Here is a 14762-nt window from a genome sequence, read left to right on the forward strand (position 1 = left end):
CATTTAAACCTCTTTATTTGCAGAAATACCCGTTAAAATGTCCACGTCCCTTTAAAATGCAGATTGCCCCCTTTCGATATGACGCCGTTCCGTTAGATGTGGGAATATCTGTTTAAATTGAGCCGTGAGCTTTCCCAATGTAGACAGGGCTCCTGGAAACGTGGCAGTGTCCCCCCTGCAGCTGCAGAGCGAGACAGGAGAGTTTGTTTTTGTGAATGAGCAGTTGTAGCGCGAGGTGGCTGTTGCTTGGTGACGGTGAGGCTCCCCAGGCCCCGCCCATCCCCGGCCCGGCCCCGCCCACCCCCCGGCCCGGCCCCGCCCATCCCCCGTGCAGACGTCACGCGGGGCCGAAGGCGGTTGGGAGGAGAAGTCGCTCGAGCGAGGAAGCGGCGGGAGGGCGGCCGTTAGGAAAATGGCGCCGCGCGGCCCGGGGCAGACACCCGTCACTGGCCGCCGCCGCCTTCCTGGCGCAGCTGCTGTGTCACGGCCACACCGGCCGGCTGTACAGCAGCCAGGAGCCGGTGAGCATTCTGGAGGCGGATGGGGTTAAGGGCCTGCTTGGGAACTCGTCGGCCGCCGGGGTGGTGGAGTTCTACTGGTCGTGGGGCGGCCCCTGTGTCAACTATGGGGCCACCTGGAAGGTACTGGGCCCGGGACGTGAAAGGTGAGGCAGGTTGTGGGGGGAACGGAGGGGAAGGAATGTGGGGCCTGTCCTGTCATAGTGACATTTTACACTCACTTTCCATCGGCTTTTACTGGCGCTTGTGCTGTTTCCCCCTCACTGTGTGTTTAATCCTTGTGCTGTTTGCCCCTCAGTGTGTTTAATCCTTGTGCTGTTTACCCCTCACTGTGTGTTTAATCCTTGTGCTGTTTGCCCCTCACTGTTTAATCCTTGTGCTGTTTGCCCCTCACTGTGTGTTTAATCCTTGTGCTGTTTTCCCCCTCACTGTGTTGTAATCCTTGTGCTGTTTGCCCCTCACTGTGTGTTTAATCCTTGTGCTGTTTGCCCCTCACTGTGTTTAATCCTTGTGCTGTTTCCCCCTCACTGTTTGTTTTAATCCTTGTCCTGTTTACCCTTTGCTGTTACTTGTGCAATTGCTGAGGGTAGTGTGTAAATACTAGTGAAGGAGATTATGCACCAGCATGTACATGTTCCTCAGTCATTGAAGGGGCAGGACCTGTTGAGAATGGTTAGTAAAGCATGTGGTGCACTGAGCCTTGTTAACATGGATATAGTTTGTTATTTGGAAAAGTAGACTTTTTAGAGTCATAGAGATGTACAGCATGGAAATAGACCCATTCGGTCCAACCTGTCCATGCCAACCAGAAATCCTAAATTAATCTAGTCCCCTTTGCCAGCACTTGACTCATATCCCTCTAAACCCTTCCTATTCATATACCTAGCCAGATGTGTTTTAAATGCTGTAATTATACTGGCTTCCACTACTTCCTCTGGCAGCTCATTCCATACATGCACCACCCTCTGCATGGAAACGATGCCCATCAGGTACCTTTGTGGTGAAACCCTAAACCTATGCCCTCTAGTTGTGAATCTCACCCCAACACTGAGGAAAAGACTTAAACATTGAGCAGCCAGACAAATGCAAAAGCAATCAAATATCGAGCAACATAGAAAAAAAATTATGGCTGTGCCCTTTTTGTTCTCCCATAGGAATTTGGACACTTAAAATCTGTCAATGACACCAGCATTGCTACAGTGCATATTGTTTGCACTCCTCAGTGTCAACAAGCAGGGCACATGTTTGCCGGTGTCACCAAAACATTGGGCATGTTCCTCGCTGTCGGCAGAAAAGGGGCGAGACCTACGTTTGATGGACAATTAATGGGCACTGGAGGACCGGAGGTAGACTTCTCCTCCTGCCATTCGGAGCTCCCCTATTGGTGAATGTGGAAGTTGGACCATGAGGTTCTGAAGCTCCTGCTGCTCCTATCTCTAAATGAAGATTGAGCTTTACCGCAGACTGCAACGTCTTTCCTCTGTCCAACATCTGAGAGTACGGCACTCTCTTTTCTCACCCCCATTTCCATTTACGTTTCATTCTGAAGTTCAGTTGTTGACTTGGAGCAACTGAAAGGAATGGGAGTGAATCCAGCGAGGGGACAGACTCTGGAAAAGTTAGTCCAGGCCTTTGTTCTCAATTGGCAAAATAGACAGACAGGCAGGAGACTGAAAGAACGCAGCAAGCCAGGCAGTATCAGGAGGTGGAGAAGTTGAGGTATCTGGTGTACCCTTGTTCAGGTCTGGGGGTGGGTATAGGGAGAGCTGTGGAACAAGGGTGTGCTGGGGTCAGGGTATTGAAGTGGGGATAGGTGGAGACAGGTAGAGGATACAATAGACAATAGGTGCAGGAGTAGGTTATTCTGTCCTTCCAGCCAGCACCAACATTCATTGTGATAATGGCTGATCATCCTCAATCAGTATCCCGTTCCTGCCTTATCCCCATAACCTGGTTGGTGAATGGGAGGAAGGAATCTAGTTGGCAGGGAAGAATGGGTTGGGAGATTATTTGAAATTGGAGAACTCAGTGTTGAGTCCTCTGGGTGTTGGCTGCTCAGACAGATGATGTTTTATTCCTCCAGTTTGTGGTTTGGTTTGTTGTGGTAATGGAGGAAGCCAAAGATAGTCATGTCAGAAGGGGAGTGGGAAGGGGCATTAAAATGGGTGGAGATTGGGAAGTCCGCTCCGCCTCTGTGGACCTGGCTGTGATGCTCAGCAAACCGTTCCCCAAGTTTTCGCTCGGTTTCCCCGATGGAGAGAAGACCACAATTGGCAAAGCACAGCAGGTCAAGCAGCATCCGAGCAGTAGGACAGTCGAAGTTTTGGGCACGAGCCCTTCATCAGGAATGATGCATGGATGTACAGGGGGGCATCAGTGTCCTTCTGTGCCAGTTGTCAGACAGGTGCAGCAGGCAATGAGCAAGGCAAGTGGTGTATGAGCAAGAGGAATTAAGTTCAGAAGTGGGGATGTCTTCCTGCAGTTAGCGGGTCGTTGAATATATTCAAGGCTCAGTTCACCTGATTTTTATGTGAATGTTTATGGGGAAGGCAAGAAAATGGTTTTAAGACTAGTATAGAACCGAGTTACAGAGCCATGCAGCACAGAAACAGACCCTTCAGTCCAACTAGTCCATGCTGACGATGTTCTCAAACTAAACCAGTCCCACCTGCCAGTGTTTTGGCCCATATCCCTCCAATCCTTTCCTATTCATGAACTTATCCAAATGTCTTTTAAGCGTCGTTACTGTACCTGCATCCACCACTTCCTCTAGACATTTAGTCCACATGTGACCCACTCTGTATAAAACAAATTGTGCCCTTCAAGTCGTTTTAAAATCTCTTTCTCCTGTCACCATCAAAATTTGCTCCCTAATGTTGAAACCCCAATCCTCGGGGAAGGACACACGTCGTTCACCTCATCTCTCCCCTCATGATTTTATAAACCTTGATAAGGTCACGTCTCCACCTCCTATATGCCAGTGAAAAAGTCCCAGCCCATCTACCTAGATGCAGGTAGATCCATATCCAGTCATGATTGGTTCAATGCTGGTCCCAATTCTCTCTCTCGGTGTCCAGGACTGCAAGAGACCACAAGACATAGGAGCAGAAATTAGGCCACCAGGTCTGCTCATTCCATTCAATCATGGCTGATAAGTTTCTCAGTTATATTCTTCCGCTATAAGCAAAGAGAAAATGGAGGGAGTGAATGTGGGATGGAGATTTTCAGCTTCCAGGGAATAAGAGAGGAAAGAGTTCACTATAAATTAGAATTTATGTGATCGGCTGATGAACCGAGGAGTGTCAATTGGAATTTAATTGAGAGAAATCAGAGGTTTGCATTTTGGTCAAGCAATCCAGGCAGGACTGACACCGTTAAGGGGAGTGTTGCAGAATAAAGAGACCTTGGAGTGCTGGAGTCTCAGGTGGATAGAGTAGTGAAGGCAGCGTTTGGTTTGCTTTCCTTCATTGCTCATAGCTTTGAGTACAGGAGTTGTGCGATCATGTTATACACACTTCCCACTCGAACGTGTTATCTAACTGCTTAACTGTTTTTAGTGAATATAATCCAAACCTCCTGCTGCTGCCATAACTTGATTTGTTTGGAAGCCCTAGCTTTCGGAGTGATTAGATTTATTTTATTACTTACAGTGTGGAAACAGGCCCTTCAGCCCAAACCGACCCTTCGAAGAGCCACCCACCCAGACCCATTCCCCAACATTTACCCCTTCACCTAACACTACAGGCAAATTAGCGTGGCCACTTCACCTAACCTGCACATCTTTGGACTGTGGGAGGAAACCTAAGCAGACAAGGGGAGAATGTGCAAACTCCACACTGACAGTTGCCCGAGGTGGGAATTGAACCCGGATCTCTGGCGCTCTGAAGTGCTGCTGCTGCTTCAGGTGGTTGTGGAGAATAAGATCATGATTAGACTATTTATAACCAACGGAGTCCAGTTCATGGAGATGTGATACATTAAACAATTTAGATTAAATCTTCCATCTTTTAGAATGGGGTTCTGTTCTTTGGTATGTTAATCCCAGAACCTGTTTTCAGTAACTTTCTCAAGAACGTAATTTAAATGCAGAGCTTTTCTATCAAAAATGTCAGGCTGACTCGACATTGGGACCCAGACAGAATTCACACCTATTGGTGGGTAGGCTGGGACTTTTTTCACTGGAGCACAGGAGGTTGAAAGGTGAAGGTATCGGGTGCCTCATTAGCAAATTTCAGATTGATGGAATATCAGATAGTGAAGGGGACTGTCAGACGATACAGCAGAATATAGATCGGAGAGTTGGGAAGAGAAATGGCAGATGGAGTTCAATCCAGACAAATGTGAGGTGATGCATTTTGGAAGATGCAATTCAAGAGCGAGCTGTACAGTAAATGGAAAGGTCCTGGGGGAAATTGATGTACAGAGAGATCTGGGTGTTCAGGTCTATTGTTCTCTGAAGGTGGCAATGCCTGTCAGTAGAGTGGTCAAGGCAGCATACAACACGTGTTCCATCATCGGACGGATTGAGTAAAAGAGCTGGCAGGTCATGTTAAAGTTATATAAGATTTTGGTTCGGCCGCATTTGGAATACTGTGTACAATTCCGGTCGCCAGATTTCCAAAAGGATGTGGATACTTCTGGAGAGAGTGCAGAGGAGGTTCACCAGGATGTTGCCTGTTATGGAGAGCGCTAGCTATGAGGAGAGGTTGAGTAGATTCGGATTATTTTCATTGGAAATGAGGTTGAGGGGGGGGTCCTGATTGAGGCCTAAAAACCATGAGGGGTGTAAACAGGGGTGGATAGGAAGAATTATTTTCCCAGAGGGGAAGACTTAATTAGGGGAGAATGTGAGGACTGCAGATGCTGGAGATCAGAGCTCGTTGGGCTGAAGGGTCTGTTCTGTGCTGTATGACTCTGTAACTGTTCTGTACTGGTCTTAAAACCATTTTACTTGCCTTCCCCCATAAACATCCACTTCATGGTTGTTCTAAAATCAGATGAACTCAGCCTTGAATATATTCAATGACCCCCTAACTGCAGGAAGACATCCCGACTTCTGAAATCAATTCCTCTTGCTAATATACCTCTTGCCTTGCTGATTGCTTGCTGCATCCGTCTGACAACTGGCAGTGACTGGTGTGGAAGGACGCTGAGGCCACTTTTTACATCCACATATCATTCCTGAGGAAGGGCTCGTGCCTGAAACGTTGATTCTCCTGCTCCGCGGATGCTGTCTGACCTCCTGTACTTTTCCACTGCCACACTTTTCGACTCTCATCTCCAGGATCTGCAGTCCCGACTTTCTTCACATCCCAATATATCGCCATTTAAACAACGCACCTCCTTTCAGCAGTTATTTTTTCATAACCAAGGCTATAACCGGTTATAACCGGGAATTGAATCGCCTGGGGTCAATTCCCGCCTCAGGCGACTGAGTATGTGGAGTTTGCACGTTCTCCCCGTGTCTGCGTGGGTTTCCTCTTGGTGCTCTGGTTTCCTCCCACAGTCCAAAGATGTGCAGGTCAGGTGAGTTGGCCATGCTAAATTGACTGTAGTGTTAGGTAAGGGGTAAATGTAGGGGTATGGGTGGGTTGCGTTTCGGCGGGGCGGTGTAGACTTGTAGGGCCGAAGGGCCTGTTTCCACACTAATGTAATCCAGTCTAAACTTCACACTCTGGGACTGCATTTGCCGTGTGTTTGCCAATTGAGACACAGACCTGGACCAACGTTTCCCGACTCTGTCCCTTCCCTGGATTCACTGACTTTCTTTTCAGTTGCTGCAAGTTAACAATTTAACCCCAGAATGAAAGAAGGAAGTTGCAGTCTGAGGTGAAGCTCTATCTGTATTTGCAGAGGAGGAGCAGCAGCAACTTCAGAACCTGATGGTCCATCTTCCGCATTCCCCGTCATCTAACACTATGGGGCAATTTAGCTTGGCCAATTCACCCTAACCCGCGCGTCTTTGGACTGTGGGAGGATACCCGCGCAGACGTGGGTGGGGAATTGAACCTGGGGCTCTGGCGCTGTGAGGCAGCAGTGCTAACCACGATAAAAAAGGAATAGGGTTGTAAGGCAGTATTTCAGGGAGCTAGGGTGGAAGCTGAGGGCTAGAACAAACAGAGTGGTTATCTCTGGTTTGTTACCCGTGCCACGTGATAGCAAGGAATAGGGAGAGATATCAGCTGAACACGTGGCTGCAAGGATGGTGCAGGAGGGAGGGTTTCAGGCTTTTGGATAATTGGTGCTCATTCTGGGAAAGGTGGGACTTGTACAAACAGGACAGTCTTCACTTTAACCAGAGGAGTACTAATATCCTGGGTGGGAAATTTGCTGGAGCTATTCGAGTGGGTTTAAAGTAGCTCAGCAGGGGGATGGGAACCGGGGGTGTAGCTGCAATGCACAGGAGGATGAGAGTAGGAAGGACAGGGACATGATTTCAGGGTCACAGGAATGTGCTGGCAGATAGCGAAGTGGTTTGAAATGTTTCTGTTTCAACGCCAGAGTATCCGCAGTAAGATAGGTGAGCTTGCAACACGGATAGGTACCTGGGACTTGGATGTTGTGGCCATTTCGGAGACATGGAGAGAGCAGGGTGAGGAATGGATGTTGCAGGTTCCAGGGTTTTGATCTTTCATTAAGAACAGCCAAGGTGGTAAAAGAGGGAGAGACGTGGACTTGTTGGTCAAGGATATTATAACGGTGGCTGACAGAACTTTTGATGAGTCCTCATCAACTGAGGTAATGTGGGCTGAGGTTAGAAACTGGAGCGGAGAGGTCACACTGCTTGGAGTTTTTTTATAGGCCTCCGCAGAGTTCCAGGGAGGTGGAAGAGAGGATTAGCAAAATTATTCTGGGTAGGAGTGAAAGGAACAGGGTGGTCATTATGGGGGACTTTAACTTCCCCAGTATGTGCAGGAGGGGCTTTCTGACACAGTATGTCGAAGGGCCGACAAAAGGGGAGGTCACACTGGATCTGGTGCTTGGTAATGAATCAGGCCAGATGTTTGATTTAGTGGAAGGTGAACACTTTGGAGAGAGTGACCATAATTCAGTTAGGTTTCATACAGCAATTTAAAGGGATAGGAACATGCCACAGGTCAAGAGTTATCGATGGGGAAAGGGCAATTATAATGCAATTAGGCAAGACTTAGGATGCATAGAATAGGGTAGCAAAATGCAGGGGATGGGGACAATTGAAATGTGGAGCTGGTTTAAGGAACAGATATAGTGTGTCCTTGATAGGTATGTCCCTGTCAGGAGGGAAGGAAGTAATAAGGTAAGGGAACCGTGGTTTACAACAGAAATTGCATCTCTTGTAACAAAGAAGAAGGAGGCTCATGTGTTGATGAGGCAAGATTGTTCAGATGAGGCGATGGAGAGTTACAGATCAGCTCGGAAGGGTTTAAAGAGAGAGTTAAGAGCAAAGAGAGGACATGAGCAGTCTTTAACACATAAAGGAGAACCCTAAAGCTTTCTATAGGTATGTGAGGAATAAAAGGATGATTAGGGTAGGAATAGGGCCAGTCAAAGATAGAAGTGGGAAGTTGAGTGTGGGCCCTGTGGAGATTGGAGAGGTATTAATGAATATCTCTCATCGGTCTTCACTCAGGAAAAGGAGAATATTGTAGAGGAGAAGAATGAGGTACGAGATATGAGACTCGAAAGGATTGAGGTTAGTGGCACACAGGTGTTATCAATTCTAGAAGGAGTGAAAGTAGACAAGTGCCCTGGGGCGGATGGGATTTATCCAAGGATTCTCTGGAAAGCTAGGGAGGAGAGGGCAGATCCTTTGGCTTTGATATTTGAGTTGTCATTGTCTACCGATTTAGTACCAGAGTGGAGGATTGCAAATGTTGTGTCCTTGTTCAAGATGGGCAGCAGAGATGACCCAGGTAATTATAGACCAGTGAGCCTTGCGTCTGTTGAAGGAAAGCTTTTGGAAAGGAACATTAGAGATAGGATTTATAATCATCTAGCAAGCAACAACTTGATTTCCGACAGTCAACACTGTTTCATCAAGGGCAGATCGTGTCTCATAAACCTCATTGAGTTTTTTGAGAAGGTGACCAAGCATGTAGATGAAGGTAGGGCAGTTGACGTGGTGTACATGGACCTCAGTAAAGCCTTTGATAAAGTTCCACATGGTATGCTATTGGAGAAAATGCAGAGGCATTGGATTGAGGGTGATTTAGCAGTTTGGATTACAAACTAGCTTTCTGAAAGAAGGCAGCGAGTGGTGGTTTATGGAAAATATTCAGCCTGGAGTCCGGTTACTAGTGGTGTGCCACAAGGATCAGTTTTCAGACTACTGCGGTTTGTCATTTTTTAAATGACTTAGACACAGGCATAGGTGGATGAATTAGTAAATTTGCAGACGATACTAAAGTCGGTGGAGCCGTGGACAGTTTGGAAGAATGTTATAGGTTGCAGGGGGACTTGGATAAACTGCAGAATTGGACTGAGAGGTGGCAAATGGAGTTCAATGCAGCTAAATGTGAGGTGATTCACTTTGGGAAGAATAACAGGAAGGCAGTGATCTTGGAGTCCATGTGCATAGATCCCTGAAAGTTGCCACTCAGGTGGATAGTGCTGTTAAGAAGGCATACGGGGTGTTAGGTTTCATTCGTAGAGGGATTGAGTTCCGGAACCGCAATATCATGCTGCAACTATACAAAACGCTGGTGCAGCCACACTTGGAATATTATGTATAGTTCTGGTCCCCATATTTCAGGAAGGATGTGGGAAGCATTGGAAAAGGTGCAGAAGAAATTTACCAGGATGTTGCCTGGTCTGGAGGGAGGGTCTTGTGAGGAAAGGCTGAGAGACTTGGGTCTGTTCTCATTGGAAAGAAGGCGGCTAAGGGGGGATTGATAGAGACATATAAGATGATCAGAGTATTAGATAGGGTAGACAGTGAAAGAATTTTTCCTAGAATGGTCAAGTCTGCTTGTATTAGGGGGCATAACTACAAATTGAGGGGTGATAGATTAAAGACAGGTGTCAGAGGCAAGTTCTTTATGCAGAGAGTGGTAAGGGCGTGGAAAGCCCTACCTGCTAAGTTAGTCAACTCAGCCACATTAGGGAGATTTAAACAATTCTTAGATAACGCATGGTTGTTGTTGGGATAGTGTCAGAGAATGAGTTGAGAATAGTTCACAGGTCGGCGCAACATCAAGGGCCGAAGGGCCTGTTCTGCGTTGTATTGTTCTGTGTTCTAAACTTAGTGAAGGAGGCGGAAAGAAATGAGCAGCTTTTTTTTATATCGATATTTTTATAAGAAATTTAACATTTTTACAAGTTTACAAAAATAAACAAAACTCTCAGATATAAACATTGATATACAATTAACTCAAATATACAATCGCCAAAGTTTAACAAGAAAGAAAAGATTAAAAAACCCGAAACAGAAAAAAAACAAAACTCAACTGTCAACGAATCTAACCTACAACTAACCAGAGTGTATATTTAAGTCTCTATATGCTCGCAATGTGTTAACATCAGATGTAATAAAACCCGTATTCGTGCGGGATTCCTCTCCCGAGGGGCCCCGGCCCAGCCAGGTTTGTAATCTCAATTAAATAAAAGCCCTTGTTAGGATAGCCGAAATATCTGTATTTATGTAACTCAAGAAGGGCTGCCATATTTTATAAAATAATTCGGTCTTTCGCTGCACCATATTTGTGAGGAAGTCAAGGGGAATACATTCCATAATTAATCTGTGTCAATTTGAACGTCCAGGGGGGCCCTCAGCCACCCAGTTTTTCCTTGCACAGAAAGAAAGAATAGAAAATAGTGTCCAGGGAGGGAAAGTTCGAAAAGCCCAAAAGGAGAGATACAGGGTCCACTTTAATTTCCGTTCCTAAAATTTCTGTCAGGGTACTTGCTACTTTAGTCCAATATCAACGGATCTTATGACAGGTCCATAGGCAATGTATAAGAGTGCCCACCTCTATTTTGCATTTAGGACACATTGGAGATGCTCCTGCCTTAAATTTTGCCAGTCGAACCGGTGCTATATGGGCCCTATGAAGTATCTTCAGCTGGATAGCCTGGGTTCTGTTACAAATAATTCTTCTAGCATTTTCCCAAATATCATTCCATGTTTCCAAATCCTGATCCCATGTTTTAAGCAGATTATCCATATCTCCCGATACTTCATCATGTAGTAAATGATAAATAGTACTGGCGGAAGATACCCCCACTGGTCGAAGGACACTACATTCTCTATCTGATTTATAAAGACTATCTAATAACGTAGTCTTCTTCTGTATATAATCTCGAATTTGAAAGTATCGAAAGAGGTCTCCATTAGGTAATCCAAATTTCTGACGCAGCTGTTCAAAAGACATCAGGACCCCATCTTTAAGTAGATCCCCTGAACATGAGATACCCCTGAATCTCCAGAGTTTAAAAGTGGCATCTGTCAACCCTGGTTGGAATCCCCATGCTCCCACTATCGGTGCATAGGGGGATGTTTTATGTGAGTTGCCCTCATTTTGCCGCATTATATTCCAAGCCTTAATTGTGTTTCGTATTATAGGGTTTTTACAGTGATCTGTAATGATTTTCCTCTTGTCTGAAAATAAAAGGTTAATAAGTGGGTATTTTACTTGAGAGGCCTCGATGTCCAACCAGATTGATTGTGGATCAGACAAGACCCAATCAGCTATGTAACTTAATAGGGAACTTAACTGATATTTCCTAAAGTCTGGGAAGTCCAATCCTCCCCTTGTCTGTGGAAGCTGTAGCTTCTTCAGCTTAATGAGGGGCCGTCTATGAATCCAGCCAGCCATATAATTTACATAGAGCCGTCCTCGGCAGCATCACCGGAAGCATTCTCATAGGATATAGGAGACGGGGCAGGACATTCATTTTGATTAGTGCTATTCTACCCAACCAGGAAATTGGAAGGACTCCCCATCGCTGGAGGTCCTGCCTTATCCTTTCCAGTAAATGCAAAAAATTAGCCTTATACAACTGACCAAATACTAGAGTAATAAAAATGCCTAAATATAAGAAGCCCTCCAGGGACCAAGGAAAGGGAAAAAAGGGATCCGTCCACTAAGTGGGGTGTCATAGCAAGGCCACCCATTGGCATAGCCTCCGATTTTGAAAAATTAATTTTGTAGCTTGAGAATGCGCTAAATGTATTAATAACTTGGATTAGGCGAGGTACGGACATCAGAGGATTACTGAGGAATAGAAGAACATCATCTGCATAAAGGGTAATTTTATGTTTACCTGTACCAATCCTCGGGGCCGTTATATTAGGATCAGCTCGTATAGCTTCTGCTAGTGATTCAATTATTAGTGTAAATAACAATGGCGCGAGGGGACATCCCTGACGGCAACCCCTACCCACACTGAAGCTATCCGAACCTAATCCATTGGTAACCACAACTGCTTTGGGATCACTATACAATGTTGAGACCCATTTGGTAAACACCTGACCAACGCCAAACCTTTCCAATACGTAAAACAAATATGACCATTCGACCCTATCAAATGCCTTTTCCGCGTCTAATGAAACCACTACTCCTGGTATCTTTCCCTGATGACAGGCTTGAATCATATTCAAAACCCTTCTAATATTATTGGATGATCTATGGCCCTTAATAAACCCCCGTCTGATCCTCTTTTGTAATATGTGGCAGTACCTTTTCTAGTCTCAGTGCTAACGTTTTAGAAAGGATTTTAAAATCTACATTTAGCAAGGATAATGGTCTATATGATGTACAATCTTCTGAATCCTTTCCTTTTTTTTAAGGATAAGAGAGATATTTGCCTCTTGCAGCGAAGGCGGGAGACAGCCCTGATTATATGCATAGTTATACATGTCCATAAGTGGACCAGCCAATATTTCTGTAAATTCTTTATAGAATTCAGCTTGAAAACCATCTGGGCCCGGTGCCTTACCACTCTGAAGTTGCCGAATTGCACCAAGTATTTCTTGGACTGTAAGAGGAGCATTTAGGACCGATACTTGTTCCGGAGTTAGGCCTGGAAAGGTCAAATTTTTTAAAAATGACTGCATCCTGCTTGTCCTATCTTCATAATCCTGCGATTTATATAACTCAGAATAAAATTCTCTAAAGATCGCATTAATCTTTTTATGATCATGAGTTAAAATATCCGTACTTTCCTTGATAGACGTAATAGTCTGAGGGGCCTTTTTTTTTCTTTGCAAGAAATGCTAAGTATCTACCCGGTTTGTCGCCATATTCATATAACCTTTTGTTTTGCAAATAATATATATATACACATACATACACATACACATACATCCCTCATATATACATAAAATAATAAAAGAAAACAACCCCAAGGTGGGGGGGAGAAAATCAAATCCCTCTCCCTACCCCGCATGATAATATTAAACAGTAAAGTAATATTTCCCTCTTAGCCGTTTGAGTAAGTGTAGTGTTTAGAGCTGTCCTAAGAGCCGTAATCCTTTGCAATTTAATAATAGAAGGCCTATCAGTGTATGCTGTTTCAGCTGCTTTTAAGCGAGCTTCAAGCAGACGCTGTTGTTCTCCCTTCAATTTCTTCTGGGTCGCTGAATAGGAGATGATCAAACCTCGCATGTAAGCTTTGATGGACTCCCACATCATTGATGGGTTGCTAGCTGTACCTGAATTAATTTCTAAAAAAGTTTTAAATTCTTGAGAGAAGTACTTTACAAATTTACTATCTTTCATTAGGAAGGGGTCCATACGCCAATGCCGAGGGGATGTCCCATTGTTCCTCGCCTTAGTTTCCATATATACAGCAGGCGTGATCGGAAATTGCTATACTACCTATTTTACAGGATGATATGGAATTTTTAAAAATCGAGGGGGCGAAAAACATATCAATTCTGGTATGACATTTATGTGGATTGGAGTAAAAAGAAAAATCTCTGCCCTGTGGATGAAGACATCTCCATACATCTACTAATCCTAATTCTTTGTTCGGATCCATCAATTGTCTAGATCTGGGAGATACTCGTGCAGTACTCTTGGGAATCCTATCTATTTCTGGATCCATAATACAATTAAAGTCTCCCCCTATAATTATATGACGGGTACCAAAAGCCATCAATTTTGAAAAGGCTTCCGTTATAAATTTAAAGGAGTGTGCCGGAGGGCAGTACAAATTTAAAATCCCATGTTCCTCTCCATTTATGAGGGCTTTAATCAAAATATATCGTCCAGATTCGTCTTTTATCTGCTTTAGGATTTTGAAAGGGAAATTCTTTCGGACAAGAATAACAACTCCCCTGCTTTTTGAGCTAAAAGAAGAAAAAAAGGCCTGATCAAATCCACCCTGTCGTAATTTCAAGTGTTCTTTAGCCGACAGGTGTGTCTCCTGTAGGAGAGCTATATCAACTCTTTCCTTCTTAAGATTTGATAATATTTTCTTCCTTTTGACTGGCGAATTACTCCCCTTGACATTCCAGATGCACCACTTAACCGACTGATCAACCATAATCATCTGGGCCAATCCGAGATCCCTCGGGAGGGGGAACCCTATCCAGAACATCCCGAGCGTAGAGCATATAAAATTTTCAAAAATAACGCCTCTCTAATACACCCACAACAATACAATAAAAACTATTTCTAAATAAAACAAATAAAACGTATCTAAGTGGAGATTTTCCCCTTGTTCCCAGGGGGTGTCACCTCCTCTCCAAAAGTTCATCATATCCTCTCCCAACCAATGCCCCACCCTTGACCCAGACGCTCCTCAATAAAATGAGAGTTCAAATATAATACAAAGCTAGAGTTAACAGTGAGCACCCTACCCCCACCCACACCAACACCTGGATATATTTGGTAATGTTAATACCATATATAAATATATAACTATAAAATTACCACCCCAACAAATAATAATTAAATATAATACAAAATAACAAGGGAAAACAACCCCGCTCCTAGAGACAGAGGTAAAATTGAATAAGGTAACCACCTCCCCCCACCAACACCAACCAAACCTCCCCAGCTTATATATATACACACACACACACACACACACACACACACATCCCTCATATATACATAAAATAATAAAAGAAAACAACCCCAAGGGGGGGGGGGGGGGAGAAAATCAAATCCCTCTCCCTACCCCGCATGATGATATTAAACAGTAAAGTAAGAGAAAAAAAAGGGGGATTATAAACCAAAGCGGGGGGAAAGGCAAACCAACATCCATTATGCCTTACAGTTTATCTAAGAGAGTCTAAGAATTCCTTAGCCTTTTCTG

The 14762-nt window shown here is 44.6% G+C and overlaps 1 protein-coding gene and 1 long non-coding RNA gene across 5 annotated transcripts in view; both read left to right on the forward strand.

The window, feature by feature from the left end:
• Window positions 1-412: 412 nt before the first annotated feature.
• LOC148144961 (uncharacterized) overlaps window positions 413-14762 on the forward strand; it is a 78449-nt gene continuing 64099 nt past the window's right edge. Inside the window, exon 1 of the long non-coding RNA XR_015751731.1 lies at window positions 413-521. This is a non-coding gene — a long non-coding RNA (uncharacterized LOC148144961). The remainder of the gene's footprint in view (window positions 522-14762) is intronic.
• Window positions 519-14762, forward strand: part of LOC148144962 (uncharacterized) — a 78343-nt gene continuing 64099 nt past the window's right edge. For 3 of the 4 annotated variants that reach the window (XR_015751691.1, XR_015751690.1, XM_087975538.1), the window contains exon 1: window positions 519-664. The gene's annotated coding sequence lies outside the window, so the exon portion shown is untranslated. Of the gene's footprint in view, window positions 665-12397; window positions 12620-14762 lie in introns of those variants that run through there. The other variant, XR_015751692.1, reaches the window with a different exon arrangement.

The sequence above is a fragment of the Chiloscyllium plagiosum genome, unplaced genomic scaffold (assembly GCF_037043375.1).
Source record: "Chiloscyllium plagiosum isolate Xiang-an unplaced genomic scaffold, Cpla_swu_hap1 HiC_scaffold_27, whole genome shotgun sequence".
Lineage (NCBI taxonomy): Eukaryota > Metazoa > Chordata > Chondrichthyes > Orectolobiformes > Hemiscylliidae > Chiloscyllium > Chiloscyllium plagiosum.